The 15,744-nt window shown below is 40.2% G+C and overlaps 1 long non-coding RNA gene across 1 annotated transcript; it reads right to left on the bottom strand.

The window, feature by feature from the left end:
- Nucleotides 1-2,230: 2,230 nt before the first annotated feature.
- Nucleotides 2,231-4,173, bottom strand: LOC118488121. Its single transcript, XR_004883808.1, has 2 exons — nucleotides 4,090-4,173; nucleotides 2,231-2,440 (listed from the first exon to the last, which is right to left on the bottom strand). It is a non-coding gene; the product is annotated as an uncharacterized LOC118488121 (long non-coding RNA).
- Nucleotides 4,174-15,744: the final 11,571 nt, after the last annotated feature.

Raw genomic sequence — 15,744 nt, 5'->3', positions numbered from 1 at the left:
TCTATTTGTTTTAACCAAGTTTTTAACTAGGTTTAATAACCTAGTTATTCCATTCCTTTCTTTTAAACGTGGTAACATACTATTACCTAACGAACTCGAGTTTTTGGGGTGTTACAAGTCTACCCCCCTTAAATGAGGTTTCGTCCCCGAAACCTTTCTCATTCAAACTAGTCCAATTATACTCTTACCCCTTTCAGGTTGTTCATTCACTATACTTACTACAACCTAAGCGCATTCGGGACCTTGGCAAAGGTTTTATTCATGCATGAACGTAATTGTACACATTGTTCATATGCCCTCATATTAAGTAAGTTACTTTCATAATTATACTTATGTCAGACTCTTCTCCAGAGCTCTTATTAGTGTCTTTTACTTTATAATACTAGCCCTTAACACATAGCATTACTACGTTTCTTTCATCGAATTTATTCCAATTGTTTATAATTATAAATTGTACAAATCTAAGTACGCGGCTTGTTTCTAACTCCCTATTTAAGCATATCACATTCATATATTTGCTAATCAAAATAAATCGATTTACTTTATACTACTCATTCATCATGTGCCATCTTTCATTTTGTTCAAATGAACATGGCCAACAAGCCGAGCATCAGGGTTAGCATTTCTTAACGATACTTCCTTTCTCACTTCCATTTATACATACACCTATCATGTTTGACTTCTTCTTAACAAATCTATACTTCCCATGCCATACTTCCACGTAACCTTCTCATTTCCTTGATCGACTAGTAATAGTTCATCGTCCCTATATATTCAAACCTATATTAATGCTTACTTATAAAGGCATTCATTACATCCTTTTATGTTTTAAATCCGTCCCACGGATTTAAACGTAACATCCATACCCTTCATTCCTTCTATGTTTGAATCCATCTAGCGGTTTCAAACATGTCATTCTTACCTTTTTTTTCTTACATGTGTTTAACAAAAACTTAAAGTTTTTCCTACCTTCAGCAACAAGGTTTTAAGGTTAGTCATCTTAGTTGTCGAATCATAATTACTTCATTTTAGTTCTATTCATATAGGAGCTTTCTTCTTTCTTACACCTTCAACTACCCAAGTAAATGGGGTTCGGAATAAACGCTCTCAATGAGAGTTAAGCATACACATTCGACTACCCAAATAATTGGGTTTCGGCATAAACACTCTCAACGAGAGTTAAGCATAGATATTCCACTACCCAAATAACTGGGTTTGGCATAAGCACTCTCAACGAGAGTTAAGCATACACATTCCACTACCCAAATAACTGGGTTTGGCATAAACACTCTCAACGAGAGTTAAGCATACACATTCCACTACCCAAATAACTGGGTTTGGCATAAACACTCTCAACGAGAGTTAAGCATACACATTCCACTACCCAAATAACTGGGTCTTTCGCTTTTAATCATAACTTCTTCTTTCAATCCGTATAACGGATTAAGCTTCTAGCATTCATTAGAGCATTCAAAATCACCCGTTTAAAAACGGATGGTAGCTTATTCTTATTCGACTTGTTCGCTAGAACCGGTCGACTCGCATAACTTTTCATAACCTTCGTTAGCATAACCAAATCCTTAATGGATTTGCTTTTTCGCATTCGCTACAACATAGCACCCACCTGCTACCCAGTTCTACCGGACATACCTGCAATAATTGCCACGGTCTCACGAACGTCATATGCTTCTTGCGTACTGGCCAGGTGCGCAATTCACACACTAATTTCGTGCCTTCGTGTAATCATCACCTTATGCCCGAGAAATGGGTTTCAGTTCCGTGCATATTTCTAAAACTTCCCCAAGACCACATCATTGTCTTTCGTTTAATAATTACCCTCCCAAGGAGACCCCTTCCTTTTTCTTTTGACATCGGTACTCATACATGTTAGTAGTGTGTACCTGGGGTTAATTTGCCTATTTGCACCTTTGCCCGCCTTAGCGTTCATCCTATTCTGCATTCACGGATCATCCTCTTCAAACTCTTAAGCTTACCTTGCACATAACATACTATTAGTTTCCTTCAAATACATAATCTAATACATACTTACATTTGCTTTTGCATTTAGGCCTTGATCGAGTCTTGGATTGTACGGGTTCTTGATTACGAGAGCACACCGGTTTGAGTTCAAGCATTTACTTTCTATTACTTGATTCTCTCAAACCAGGGCTCTGATACCAACTTGTTACGCCCTAATTCGTATTTGTCAAAAGTCGCAGCGGAAACACGGACCATAAAATTTCTTTCACTATAAATACCTCAACTTATTTAAGATTTAACTTTAACACAGTTCTTTCTCATAAATCCGTCATCCTCTTATTTACTAGTTAAAAACATAGCTTATGTTTACTACATTATGTACATCAACGTTTCCGTACAATCTCTCTAGTGACTCGATCTTCGATCTCCAATCCTTGGATATCCTCATGACTGGTACTACCTGCGCTCACCACATAAAATTTCACATCATTAGTACGCGTTATAAACATACAAGGTTTGTTCACGTTTACTTCTCGTTTCGTTAACTCTTTACATCCCAGCTTTTCCATCCTGATCATATGATCCGTAGTGAGACTTCTTTGGTATTCCTGCGTTACACTTCATTCACCAAGCACGCAACTATTACCGTTAGTACTCAATTTCATTAGATGCATGCGTACATACCTTTCATACAAACTGATACATACCTTTACGGTCACAAATAGCAACTGTCCTACATACGTACCTGCATACATACGTACGTACCTACGTACGTGCATACCTAATTACATCCATTCCTACCTACATACATACATACCTACATTCATACATACATACATACATACATACATACATACATACATACATACATACATACATACATACATACATACATACATACCTACATACATGCATACAAAAATACATACATACATACATACTTATTACATGCCTTCACACAAACCTACATACGTGCATACCTTCGTGTATGGATCCCCTCGTGAGCCCATATTCATCTAAACGCATACATAAGTTCTACCTACCTACACACCAACATACATACATTTAAACGCAAAAGACATTCATACGTATATACCTTTCTTACATCTTTACATCCACGCATATGCTTATGCCTATCTTTATGCATACGTACATGCACCTCTACATACATACATACCCTTCCTACATCGTTACGTACATGCATACACTCGTACATATCTTTATACATGCATACATACACATTTACATACGTACATACTTTAACAAACACGTACTAGATCACGCGTACCTCTTACATAATCATACATCATTAACATGGGTCTTAGACTTAGCTTTATAGCCCATAAACATCTAAGGAACCATCAATATCATGTTTGGAAAGTCCACCGTAGTCCACGGATATCAAACCGAAGCCCACGGTACATAAATTAACTTAAATAACAAGATTTCAGCTTTTGGGACTTGGGAAGGCCGTCGCCGACGCCCCTAGGGCCGTCGGCGACGGGCCTTGCATTTACCCGTAGCCCAAAAACCCGTAGACAGGTAATTAACCCGTCAGCACAAAAACTGGTTTTCTAGAGCCCGTCGGCGACGCTCCCATGCCCGTCGGCGACGCCCTCTAGATTTTGCATTTTTCTGCAGCTCCCTTTCGTCGTCCGTACGCACTAAAACGCGCATAACTTTTGAACCGTTTACCCGTTTAACCTCCCGTTTCTTCCTACATGCTTGTAAATTCATATTCTATCATATGAACTTAAAATCCCACATCCGGATTAAGGAAAATCTTATCTTACGCTCTATTGACTTATTGTCATTTCCTAATTATTTGACCCGTTATGGGTATTTGCGCATTAATTGATCTAAGACTAGCAAAACCATACTTCCCACTTCCATACTTGTCCAAAACATTACACTAATCGTATAACTTGTTTCTAAACCACTTATTAAAATCGTTTGCCCAAAATACCCATCAAGGGCATTTTGGTCAACTTAATCCCATCCTTTACGACACAAGACTACGACACATATTTGACCTCAACCATCATGTTTAATTAATCAAAACGCCATATCACCTAACCGAACATAAGAAGTGATTACAGAATCACTTACCTTATACGTCCGTGCTCGTATCCGATTCCTCGCCTTTTCTTGACCCGTTATCCTTTCATGCTTGAGTCTGTCACGACGTGATTCCTATACTTTCATTTCATCGAAACCACGCTCATATTAGCATACTCATTTGTACATGTAACAATCATATCATTCGCATAATTCATACTTAACTTTCCATAGTCATTACTATCAAACATTAAAACATCTAATCAACTTCATATCCTTTCCAACACACATAATTCATCGGGTAATCCAAATTAACACATATTTACCTATTCTTACCAACAACGATTTTCGCTAACATGCATACGACATAATTTGTCAACCACGATATTTAATATCTTCGAAATCCAAATTCATTATCACACATAACACATAATTAATGCCCACATGCTCATATCTTCATAACGCTACATTTGACAACCATGTCTTATAAAAAATCAAATTAGCATAATCCTAGCATCATCCTTAGTTAGTGAGGTTATATGCTATGTATATTTAGTACATGTTCACTTTTAACCGTAATTAAGGGACTAGTAGACCACATAGCAACCTCACCCGTTCAAACACAATGTACAAGCTCCTAATGCATAAATTTGACCAACATATACCTTCAACCCGAATTCATGTACGAATTCCATCTAAGGCACATTTTTCAAGTTAGTAAACTACTACTTTCATCACAATCGCTTTTTATACATATAAACTTACAACTTGCATACAATTTCACTTTCTAACTTCATCTAGCAATTTCATCGAACACTTGGCGTGCGCACTAACATTTAAGCACATTGTACAAGCAATTTAAGCATATTCTCCCCACATTCACCTCATGAATCCTTTTATTCAAACAAGATCACATTTTCAACTTCATCATATTACTATCAAAACCTGATACGTAACACATGAATCAACATAATCAAAATAATCCATATACACATGCTCATCATAATCATTATCATACTCATAAACATGGGTTTCATTCTAAATCACTAGATAACTAAAATTTAACCAAGATTCAGCTTAAACATGATAACATTAGCAAGATTTCATCCTGATTTAGATCAAACCCACGAATTTAACAAAACCCACTCCTTGGTTGTTCATCAAAACTGAAAATTAAGACTTACCTTGGCTAGAACTTGCTTAGATAATCACTATTTCGACTCATGCAAGTTCGAATTCAGCCCAATTCGCATCCAATTTCGTTGATTAGGGTTCATGAGGGGTTTCCCCCTTTCTTTCTCTTCTCTGATCGAACACACACACGCCCAGGTGTGTGTGTTTGGGGGTTTTTATTTTTGTTTTATATTTAGACTTTCCCTTTATTCAAAAACCACCCCTCATGTTTGTTACTTGCTCATTATTTAACTAAATTTCATAACCTATTTGTTTTAACCAAGTTTTTAACTAGGTTTAATAACCTAGTTATTCCATTCCTTTCTTTTAAACGTCATAACATACTAATAGCTAACGAACTCGAGTTTTTGGGGTGTTACAAAAAATATACTAAATAGAGTATTTTCTGAAAAATACATAAGTTAAATTTTTAAAGTTCGCGTTGTATTACGATACTTGTATAACTTACATATTTATTTTTTTTAGAGCGTTGACATTATTTTAGAAGTCGTTATTTCATGATATTTCAAGTTATATTATTTTTATCCTAAAAATAATATATACCTAGTTCACAAAATAATCACATAGTCACACAAGCGTCTTATTATAAAATATACATTCTAAATATATATTTAACAAGTTTTATTTACGAAAATCCACCTCCGGTACTTGGTTATTTTTGTAATAAAAATGATGGCGAAGTTTATATTTAAAAAACAAGTTAGAAATTCATTCATAAACATTTGTTATGGAAATATTTCTAAGTGTTATATTTCTATAAAAATTTCGCCAGAGTTTCTTCTGTAACTGGAGGTGTCCACGCTTACAAGCGTATCATTTTCTTTTCAAAAATTCAATCAAGCAATTTAACAATCATCAATCAACAATATTTAAGCATCAAACTTGACAAAACAAGCCTAAATCACAAACTCATGAACTTGAAAGTTTTGTAAAAATATGTAGTAAGTTACTAGCGTATTTAGTAGGTTTTGTTATCTCTAAAAATATAAAATTAGTTTCTTAAAAACTTTATTTTTAAAGAACTTGGAGTTTTACAACTTCTAGTCAAGATTTTTAAAAATACTTCTTTGTTAAATCTTCTTGTTACACAAGTGTTTACACACTCGTTTATCTACCAAAAATGCTTCTAGTCCATAAAACATCCGGGTTTTAACAAGACTTGCATCTTTCACTTGGTTCTTCCGAAAAATCACTTGTAGATCTTTAGATCTACATGTTTAGAGGCTTATTTTACAAGAAAAATTTTATTTACTCAAGTTCATGTTTCATGGATGGAAGGTTTCATCATCTTTCTTAACTTTAACATTTATAACTTACTAGTTCATGTTTTTGAACATGATCTAGTATGACTAGATGACGATCCATCCTACTTTTAATAACAAACAACATCAAGTAATCACAACTATACAAGATTTACAAGATTTACACACATATCTTTCCTTTATCCACCTTATTCATCTTATGTTCAAGACTTTATGTGATGTTCTTGAGTTTTCTTAATTTTTAACCATTAAATCTACTATTAACCATCATAAACAAGATCAAGATGATGATTAGAGACACTTACTACTAGCTCAAGGCTAGGGAAGAAACAAGATGTATATGTGGTGGATAAAAGAAATCTAGAGCGGTTCTTGCACTTTCGAGATTACCGGGCTTGTTTGTGAAGCTCCTTGCACCTTTGTGTATATAAGAAATGAGTGTATGAAGGTTAGAAGTGGGTGTATGATGGTGGAGAGGTGGCGGCCGAATGGTGGTGGTTATAGAGAGAGTTTGAGTTGGTTGATGTTGTTGGATGTGAGAGAATGATGGTCTAAGGTACTTATTTATAAACCATGTCTAAGCTTAATCCAACATATAATGTGCCTCCTAGATATCCAACATTACCAATTAAATAATCAAGAAAATGGAGGTGGGTCACCCCCATGGGTGACCGTCGCATGAAGGGGGGGGGGTAAGGGTTGGGGTGTAATGATATAGTTAAGTTCAAGTTGAAATCTAATGGCACTTTGTTAGGATATTGATGTGTTTATTAATGTATAGGGTGTTAGGGTGTTCGGGGACCCTAACTAGCTCAGAAAAGTATAAACAATGTATTTGGCAATATTTTTATGTTCCTGGTAAAGTCCGGTTGTTCGGTTGGATGTTGATCCGTTAAAGTGTTAAGTAAAGCTATAAAGTATCACTTATAGTGTTTTTAGTGACACAATAAATTACCAACACTTTGGAAAGTGTCTAGAATTATTTTACCAAGTTTTTGCACTTTACTAGTTATGTTAGATGCTGAATTTTTGTATAAAGTGCAGAATTTTGTAATTAAAGTATGTTTTAGGCACTTCCGGTCACTATAATTATCACCTAGTGACGCAGTCTTATAATCCTCACCTCCCTACACTCCCTACTAGTGTAGTAATCTATTCCCGACTCATACTGGCCTCAGAGACAATGTCTGTCTAGTGCTGGCAATGTCAGCATGTTTACTGGGTTGTCCGCTCACTGTGCTAACTTTGCTTTCGTGCATCAAGTTTGTCACTAATGTTTTGTGTGTAATAAATGAAGTGACAGTAATAAAGTATGATGCATGAATATGTATGTATCAGAAAACAGAAAGCAGTTTATTCGTAAGTGTAATTAAGCACAATAATTAAGCACTAATTAAATATTAATTAATTTGTATGGATACCTGGTTTGGTGAGGGTTGTCACATTCTCCCCCCGTTAAGAAAATTTCGTCCCAAAATTTTTAAGTTCTGCTTCTGGTTGCAGGGGTCTTAGGAAATAAATGGGGGTATTTCTCTTTCATACGATCCTCACGTTCCCAGGTGTATTCTGGACCATGTCTTGCATTCCAACGAACTTTGACGAGTTTAACACTGCTCCTGCGGGTTTTGTTTATCTTCCAATCTGTAACCTCAACTGGTTCTTCGACAAAATGGAGCGTGTCGTCAATATGAATCTCGTCTGCGGGAATGACAACAGTTTCTTGCGTTGGACTCTTCTTCAAGTTTGATACATGGAATATATCGTGAACACCATTCAGTTCGGCAGGTAAGTTCAACTTGTATGCTATGAAACCGATCCTCTTCAGAATCTTGAATGAGCCAATATAGCGCGGATTCAACTTTCCACGCTTTCTGAAGCATGCCACACCCTTCCAGGGTGATACCTTTAACAATACCATGTCTCCTACCTCAAACTCCAGAGGTTTCCTTCTTCTATCCGCATAACACTTTTGACGATCGCGAGCCGCCTTGATGCGCTCTCGGATCTGTGCAATCTTGTCTGTGTTTTCCTGGACCACTTCTGGACCAACTAGCTGTCTATCCCCTGCATCAGACCAACATATTGGTGATCCACATTTGCGTCCGTATAGAGCTTCGAACGGCGCGGCTTGAATACTTGCGTGATAACTGTTGTTGTATGAAAATTCAACCAATGGTAGGTGAGTATCCCAACTTCCACCTAAATCCATAACGCAAGCTCGCAGCATATCTTCTAATGTCTGAATCGTCCGTTCGCTCTGTCCATCAGTTTGTGGGTGAAAAGCTGTACTCAGGTTCAACTGAGATCCGACTGCTTCCTGGAAGGACTGCCAAATCCTTGACACAAACCTTCCGTTACTATCAGAGATGATTGAGAGAGGCACTCCATGGCGTGCAACGATCTTTCTCATGTATATCTCAGCCAACTTGCTCGTGTTGTCTTTCTCTCTGATGGGTAAGAAGTGCGCAAATTTCGTTAATCGGTCCACTATTACCCAAATAGTGTCGTGACCTTTTGGCGTTCTTGGTAACTTTGTTATGAAATCCATTGAAATCTGTTCCCATTTCCACTTGGGAATCTCAGGTCGTTGCAGAAGTCCTGAAGGCTTCTGGTATTCAGCTTTTACCTTGGCACACGTTAAACACTTGCTAACATAAACAACAACATCGCCTTTCATCCTAGGCCACCAATAATAACCCTTAAGATCTTGGTACATCTTATCCGCTCCTGGGTGGATAGAGTACCGTGATTTGTGAGCTTCATAAAAAATAACTCTTCTCAAGCCACCAAACAGAGGAACCCAAATTCGTCTCATGAAACATAATGTTCCTTCCTCGTTTGGTACCAACTGTTTCTCCATTCCACGGAGGTATTCCTCTTCAATGTTTCTTTCTTTAAGAGCTTCTTTCTGCGCGGCACGAATGCGCAGGGAAAGATCTGTCTGGATAATCATCTCTAAAGCCCTAACCCTTATGGGCTTGATCCTTTCTTTTCGACTTAGGGCATCGGCGACCACGTTCGCCTTCCCTGGATGATACTTGATCTCACAGTCGTAATCGTTCAATAATTCGACCCAGCGTCTTTGTCTCATGTTTAGCTCCTTCTGGTCAAATATGTGTTGCAGACTCTTATGATCCGTGAAGATTGTACACTTTGTACCATATAAATAATGTCTCCAAATTTTCAACGCAAATACCACTGCGCCTAGCTCCAAGTCATGCGTGGTATAATTTTTTTCATGAACCTTCAACTGGCGTGACGCGTAGGCTATGACTTTCTGTCGTTGCATCAACACGCAACCCAATCCTTGACGCGAGGCGTCACAATATACCATGAAATCATCAGTTCCCTCTAGTAGCGATAAGATCGGCGCATTGCAAAGCTTGTCTTTCAATAACTGGAATGCTTCTTCCTGTTTGATTCCCCAATCAAACTTCTTATCCTTCTGCATGAGGAAGGTCAAGGGTTGAGCGATTTTTGAGAAATCCTCAATAAACCTTCGATAGTAACTAGCTAAACCTAAGAATTGTCGAATCTCGGTTGGCGTCTTTGGAGTCTCCCAATTCTTGATTGCTTCAATATTTGTGGGATCCACATGGATTCCATCTCCATTTACCACATGTCCAAGAAATTGGACTTCGCGTAACCAAAACTCGCACTTCGAGAATTTAGCATACAACTTTTCCTTTTTCAGTAGCTCCAAGATTGCTCTTAAATGCTGTCCGTGCTCATCCTTCGTCTTCGAGTAGATTAGAATATCGTCGATGAACACAATCACGAACTTGTCGAGGTACGGCTTACAAACTCTGTTCATCAAATCCATAAAAACAGCTGGCGCGTTTGTCAACCCAAACGGCAAAACCAAGAACTCGTAATGTCCATATCGGGTCCTAAAAGCGGTTTTGGGAATACTTTCCTCTTGTATTCTCAGCTGATGATAGCCTGATCGTAAATCGATCTTCGAGTAGTAGCTTGAACCTTGCAGCTGATCGAATAGGTCATCAATCCTTGGCAGAGGATACCTATTCTTGATCGTTAACTTGTTCAACTCCCGGTAGTCGATGCACATACGAAAACTACCGTCTTTCTTCTTAACAAACAGAACCGGAGCTCCCCAAGGTGAGAAGCTTGGTCTTATGAATCCTTTGTCTAATAGCTCCTGGAGTTGTGTTGACAACTCCTGCATCTCCGAAGGTGCAAGTCTGTAGGGTGCCTTGGCTACAGGTGCGGCGCCTGGAACCAAGTCAATGTGGAACTCGACTTGCCTTTGAGGCGGTAATCCTGGCAAGTCTTCTGGAAAGACTTCCGGATATTCCTTGACCACTGGAATGTCTTCGATCTTCGGTTCAGCAGCTTCCTTATCCACGATGTGTGCCAAGAATGCAACACATCCCTTCTGTAACCACTTTCTAGCTTTCAGACAGCTGATGATTCTCAAAGGCGTATCACACTTCTCCCCATGAACCATAATCATTTCTCCATCTTCTGTTGGGATGCGAATGATCTTTTCGTGACAAACAATCTCAGCCTTGTTGCTTGACAACCAATCCATTCCTACTACCACATCAAAGCTTCCCAAATCGACTGGTAGTAAATCCAAAGTGAACTCACGCTCTCCCAGCTCGATCACACAACCTCTGACAACTTCATTAGCTTCAACTAGCTTTCCATTAGCCAGTTCAATTGAGTATGGAATATCTAACTTACTAGCAGCTAACCCAAGCATACTCTTAAATTCTAACGACACGAAACTATAGTCGGCACCAGTATCAAACAGAACAGATGCAAAGCATTGGTTTATAGGGAACGTACCAGTGACAACGTTGGGATCCTGGCGCGCTTCCCTTGCGCCTATGTTAAAGACTCTTCCCCGTGCTTGATTCAATTTTGGGCATTCCCTCTTAAAGTGCCCAATATCTCTATAATTAAAGCATCCTGGCCCTTGGCCATTTCCCTTCCCAGCTTGAGTGTTGGTTTGGTTGCGATTTCCATTCCCAGCTTGGTTCGCAATGTTCCCACGGTTTCCATTTCCACCATTATTCCCTTGCGGATGATTTCCATTACCACCACGGTTGTTATTCCTATTACCAAAACCTCCTTGGCCACCCCGGCCAGCACTAACCCAGCAAGTATCCTTCAAGTGGCCAATTTTCCCACAAGCTTCACAGGTTTTTGGTCCACACCGGCCAGAATGATGGCGCTGGCATGTGTTACACTTGGGCAGTGTGCCTATATAACCCTTCCTTTGTTCTCAACACCGGTTGCAGCTCGAGCCGGTGTGCTTGGTTCACCTTTCTTGTTAACATTGCTTGTGCCCTGCTTGAAGTTCGTGAATTTCCTTTTATTATCCCCAGATAACTCCACGTGAGTCTCTTTCTTATTCGGTTCAACATTCGAAAACTTGTTCAAGCGAATGGCCTCCTCAGTAAGAGCCACACTGAGATCAATGGCTTCCGTGATGGTTGCGGGCTTGGAAGTAGTAACCATACTCATGATCTGAGGTGCCAATCCCCAGATAAAGCGCTCGACACGTTTGAACTCCGGTGTAACCATGTATGGCACTACATGGGATAAATCATGGAATCTCTGAACATACTCCGCAATCTTGGGACCTTCCATTTTTAGATGCCAAAACTCAGTCTTCAGCTTTTGAATTTCAGCACGTGAGCATTACTTCCGTCGCATGAGCTCCTTTAGCTCATTCCATGACATCGCATAAGCAGCAGCTTCACCAAGAGTTTGCACTTGCAATTTCCACCAAGATAGGGCTCCGTCCAAAAATAGCCCTGAGATGTAGGTCACTTGTTGCTCGGGAGCACACTTGCTCATTCTAAGAACATACTCAGTCTTCTCCGCCCATCCGATAAACGCAACAGCACCTCCTGTGCCATCGAAATTCACGGGCTTGCAATCGAGAAATTGCTTGTAAGTGCACCCTGCACATACATTAGAATATACAAATGGTATTAGCGGACGTGCTATAAATATCCAAATGTATCGTAGTATGTCTCAAACGACTTAACATTACCATGGGGTGGATTGTTATTGTCGTTGTTGTTCGAATTGCTCCTGCTGGTTCCTCCTTGTGAGGCTGCATACTGCGCTATGGCGGCAGCAATGATTCCTTGGAGTTCTGCCTCGTTGGTAGGCATGCGTGCATCACGTCTCGGTGGCATCTTCTAAAAGATGATCATGTTGGTCAGGTCATAGTAAGTAAACAACATACGTATGTAACAGCATTGATTAAACACATAACATCTCATGTTACAAATTAATCAAGCACATAACATCACATGTTATAGAATATAAACAATCAATCCAACATCACATATAATGAGAATACTGCGATTGCGCTATCATAAATCACATGTTTACAAGTTCATAACTGTATCGTACATCATCAGTGACTAAGGGCCACATCTCCCTAGTCCAAACTATCTAATTAGTGACAACAACAACCAAAATACAAAACATCAAAAGTCACAACATCAAAATGCAGTCTCCAGAAAGCTGTATAGTCTGCACAATCGCGGTCCTCTCACCAAAAGTCTACCTGCGTCGAATCAAAATGCCTATGCTGATGGCGGAGGAGGAGGAGGAGGAGGAATATGAGAGTAATACAGGCGACGCATATGTAACCAATCCTGCTCTAAAGCGCGACAGACGCACAACAGATATGCTATCTGCTGCTCAGAGGTCAAGAAACGGACGTCTGAGTGGGGTGAAAGTGGACGCGGAGGGCGTGATGCTGAAAATGGGGTCTGACAACGGCCAGGTGGTCGCTGAGCTCTCTCCAGCTCCTGTATGCGACGTGTCAATGCCTCCTGCTGTATCATCAAAGAAGTAAGGATGTCCTCCGTAGAATACCCAACATGGTATGGGTGATATGAATCGGATAGGGGCATGATAGGGGGCGTAGTCCATAGGGATGGCTCACTAGATGGAGTGAAGAATGGTGCAGTAGATGGTGCAACAGTGGGAAACTGTGGTACAAATGGAAAAGGTGATGACATCATGGGTGGTACAGGAATAGGCGGCTGCCTAGATGACCCCTCTCCAGGACGTGGTGGCGGCATGTCCCGAAGAAATGTAATAGGTAGGTCGGTGAGGTGAGCATCTGTGGTGTGTGTGGGAAGCAAGGGAATATCAATGGGAGTTGAAATGGGTGCTGAAACGGGTGCTAAAACAAGGGCTGTTGGAGGTGTAACTGGTAACACGAATGGTGGGTAATCATCGTCATCATCTATCCACCCGTTACGGGTGTCAGCGTAACGTGGATCTATATGGGTCGCGAAAGGTGCGCGGTCGAATAGCACCAGCACAGGATCAGGAAGTGGTGAAACAACAGGATCCTCCATCAAGAGTGGAGCGTCAACATGAGCGTCAGCAATATGATCATCCACCAGCGGTGGAGCAACAACAGGATGATCAGCAACAAAGGGTGAATCGTCATGAGCAGGGTCATGATCTAATGTAGGGTCAGGAGCAACTACTGGCTCAGGGGCCACAGCAGGCTCCGGATCAACAAACTCCATATCAAAATCAGCTGGATCATCAAACAAAGGATCGATAGGGGCTACAGGATCCTCCAGGGGCTGGTCTAAGTGAATGAACTCGATATCCTGGTCAGGATCAAAACCAGGGGGAAAACAGGATCCAGATCATCATCAACGTCGTGATCAAACTCGAAGCTGTGTGCGGGAGCAGGTGCAGCTGATGACGCCATGTCAGGGTCGGCGTCGTGAGAGTGGTGCTGCACTCCCTAAGTGTGCAAAGATGCAGACGCCACAGACTCAATTGAGTCTGGGACAGGTTGTCACACCCCCAAAATCCACACGCGGAGTATCACCGCTTGGGAGCGTGACTGACCAGAATCAAGCCACCAATCATATAGAACAATGTACATAGTAAAAGTAATTATCATTTAACCAAACCAATCCATATGAAAGGTGTTCCAAAACATAAGTGTAATAACAAAGTTTAGCAGAAGCAAATGAGTAAAAGCCCAATCATAAATAAAGTGTGTAATGTCATAATGTTTAAATCAAGCATTCACGATCCTTGTCCACAACGACCGCGCCTCCCAGTGCAAGCTCCATGTATACCTAACGACCTGCAAGGCATGTAACAGAGAGTCAACAACTAGTTGAGCGAGTTCACAGTAAGTAAGTGCGTAATAGTAAGTTCGTTTGTAACGTGTGGCTCTACTGGGCCGATAGTATGTTCTATTGGTGGGGGCTTCCCATGTTGCATATACACTAGACTATTTGTAACCATATGTGTTCTTCTTACCGAGAACAGTAGTACGTACAGAGTTTACGTAGGTTTTACGTAAGTGTCCTTCACAACCGAGGACAGGGGTACGCGGGGGTTTACGTAGGTTTTACGTAAGTGCCTGACACAACCGAGGCAGTAGTGAGTATAAATTCACGTAGGTTTTACGTGAGTGTCCTTCGCAACCTGAGGACAGTGAGGAGTACAAGTATACGTAAGTTTTACCTATGAGTCCTGCGCATCCGAGGACGATGGTAGATAGTCTAGTAACAGTGTAAGTACAAATCTATTCCTTCAATCCCATTCCCAACCCCGGGAATCCCATGCCTTGGAAAAGAGTGTGAACTCACCTTGGTTTGCTCGGTATGTTATTGCTTCTAGTGTTAATTAATATTTAGGTCCTTTACTCACGACCTAGGTACATTGCACATAACTCGATGTAAGTGTTTATATTCAATTAGGGTTTACAAGTCTTTGGTATCCAAACAACTGTGATTCGTGTGATGGTTGTGTACAGAATGACATCAGATAGAATGTTCATACATACAGTAGCGTACAGTTATATACAGTGATATACAGTAGCATATACAGTAACATACAAAACATCGCAAAACTCGGACTAGGTTATCAAGCATAAGAGTTGGACTAGCATATTAAACAAACTTGGATCCCCACTTATATCATTCAAAAGTTCGGACCCCATGCTCTCAAAAACTCGGACCATGTGTATGTATAGCAAAACTCGGACAAAGCTCCATGGCCCAAAACTCGGACCAAACTCACCCAACAAAAGTCAGACCTATACCCCCCCCCTTTAAACACGGACAAGGCTTTCCCCTTGTCAAAAACTCGGACAACATTAACCTTTGGCAAAAAGTCGGACCCCCTCATGTTTAAACAAAAGTTGGACCCCCTTATGTTAAACAAAAATCGGACCCCTTGTGTTAACTAAAGGTCGGACCATAACATAACCCAT

Source organism: Helianthus annuus, chromosome 16, assembly GCF_002127325.2.
Source record: "Helianthus annuus cultivar XRQ/B chromosome 16, HanXRQr2.0-SUNRISE, whole genome shotgun sequence".
In the NCBI taxonomy this organism is placed as follows: Eukaryota; Viridiplantae; Streptophyta; class Magnoliopsida; order Asterales; family Asteraceae; genus Helianthus; species Helianthus annuus.
The sequence above is the reverse complement of the archived record's forward strand: the minus strand, read 5'-3'. Positions and strand labels throughout refer to the sequence as shown.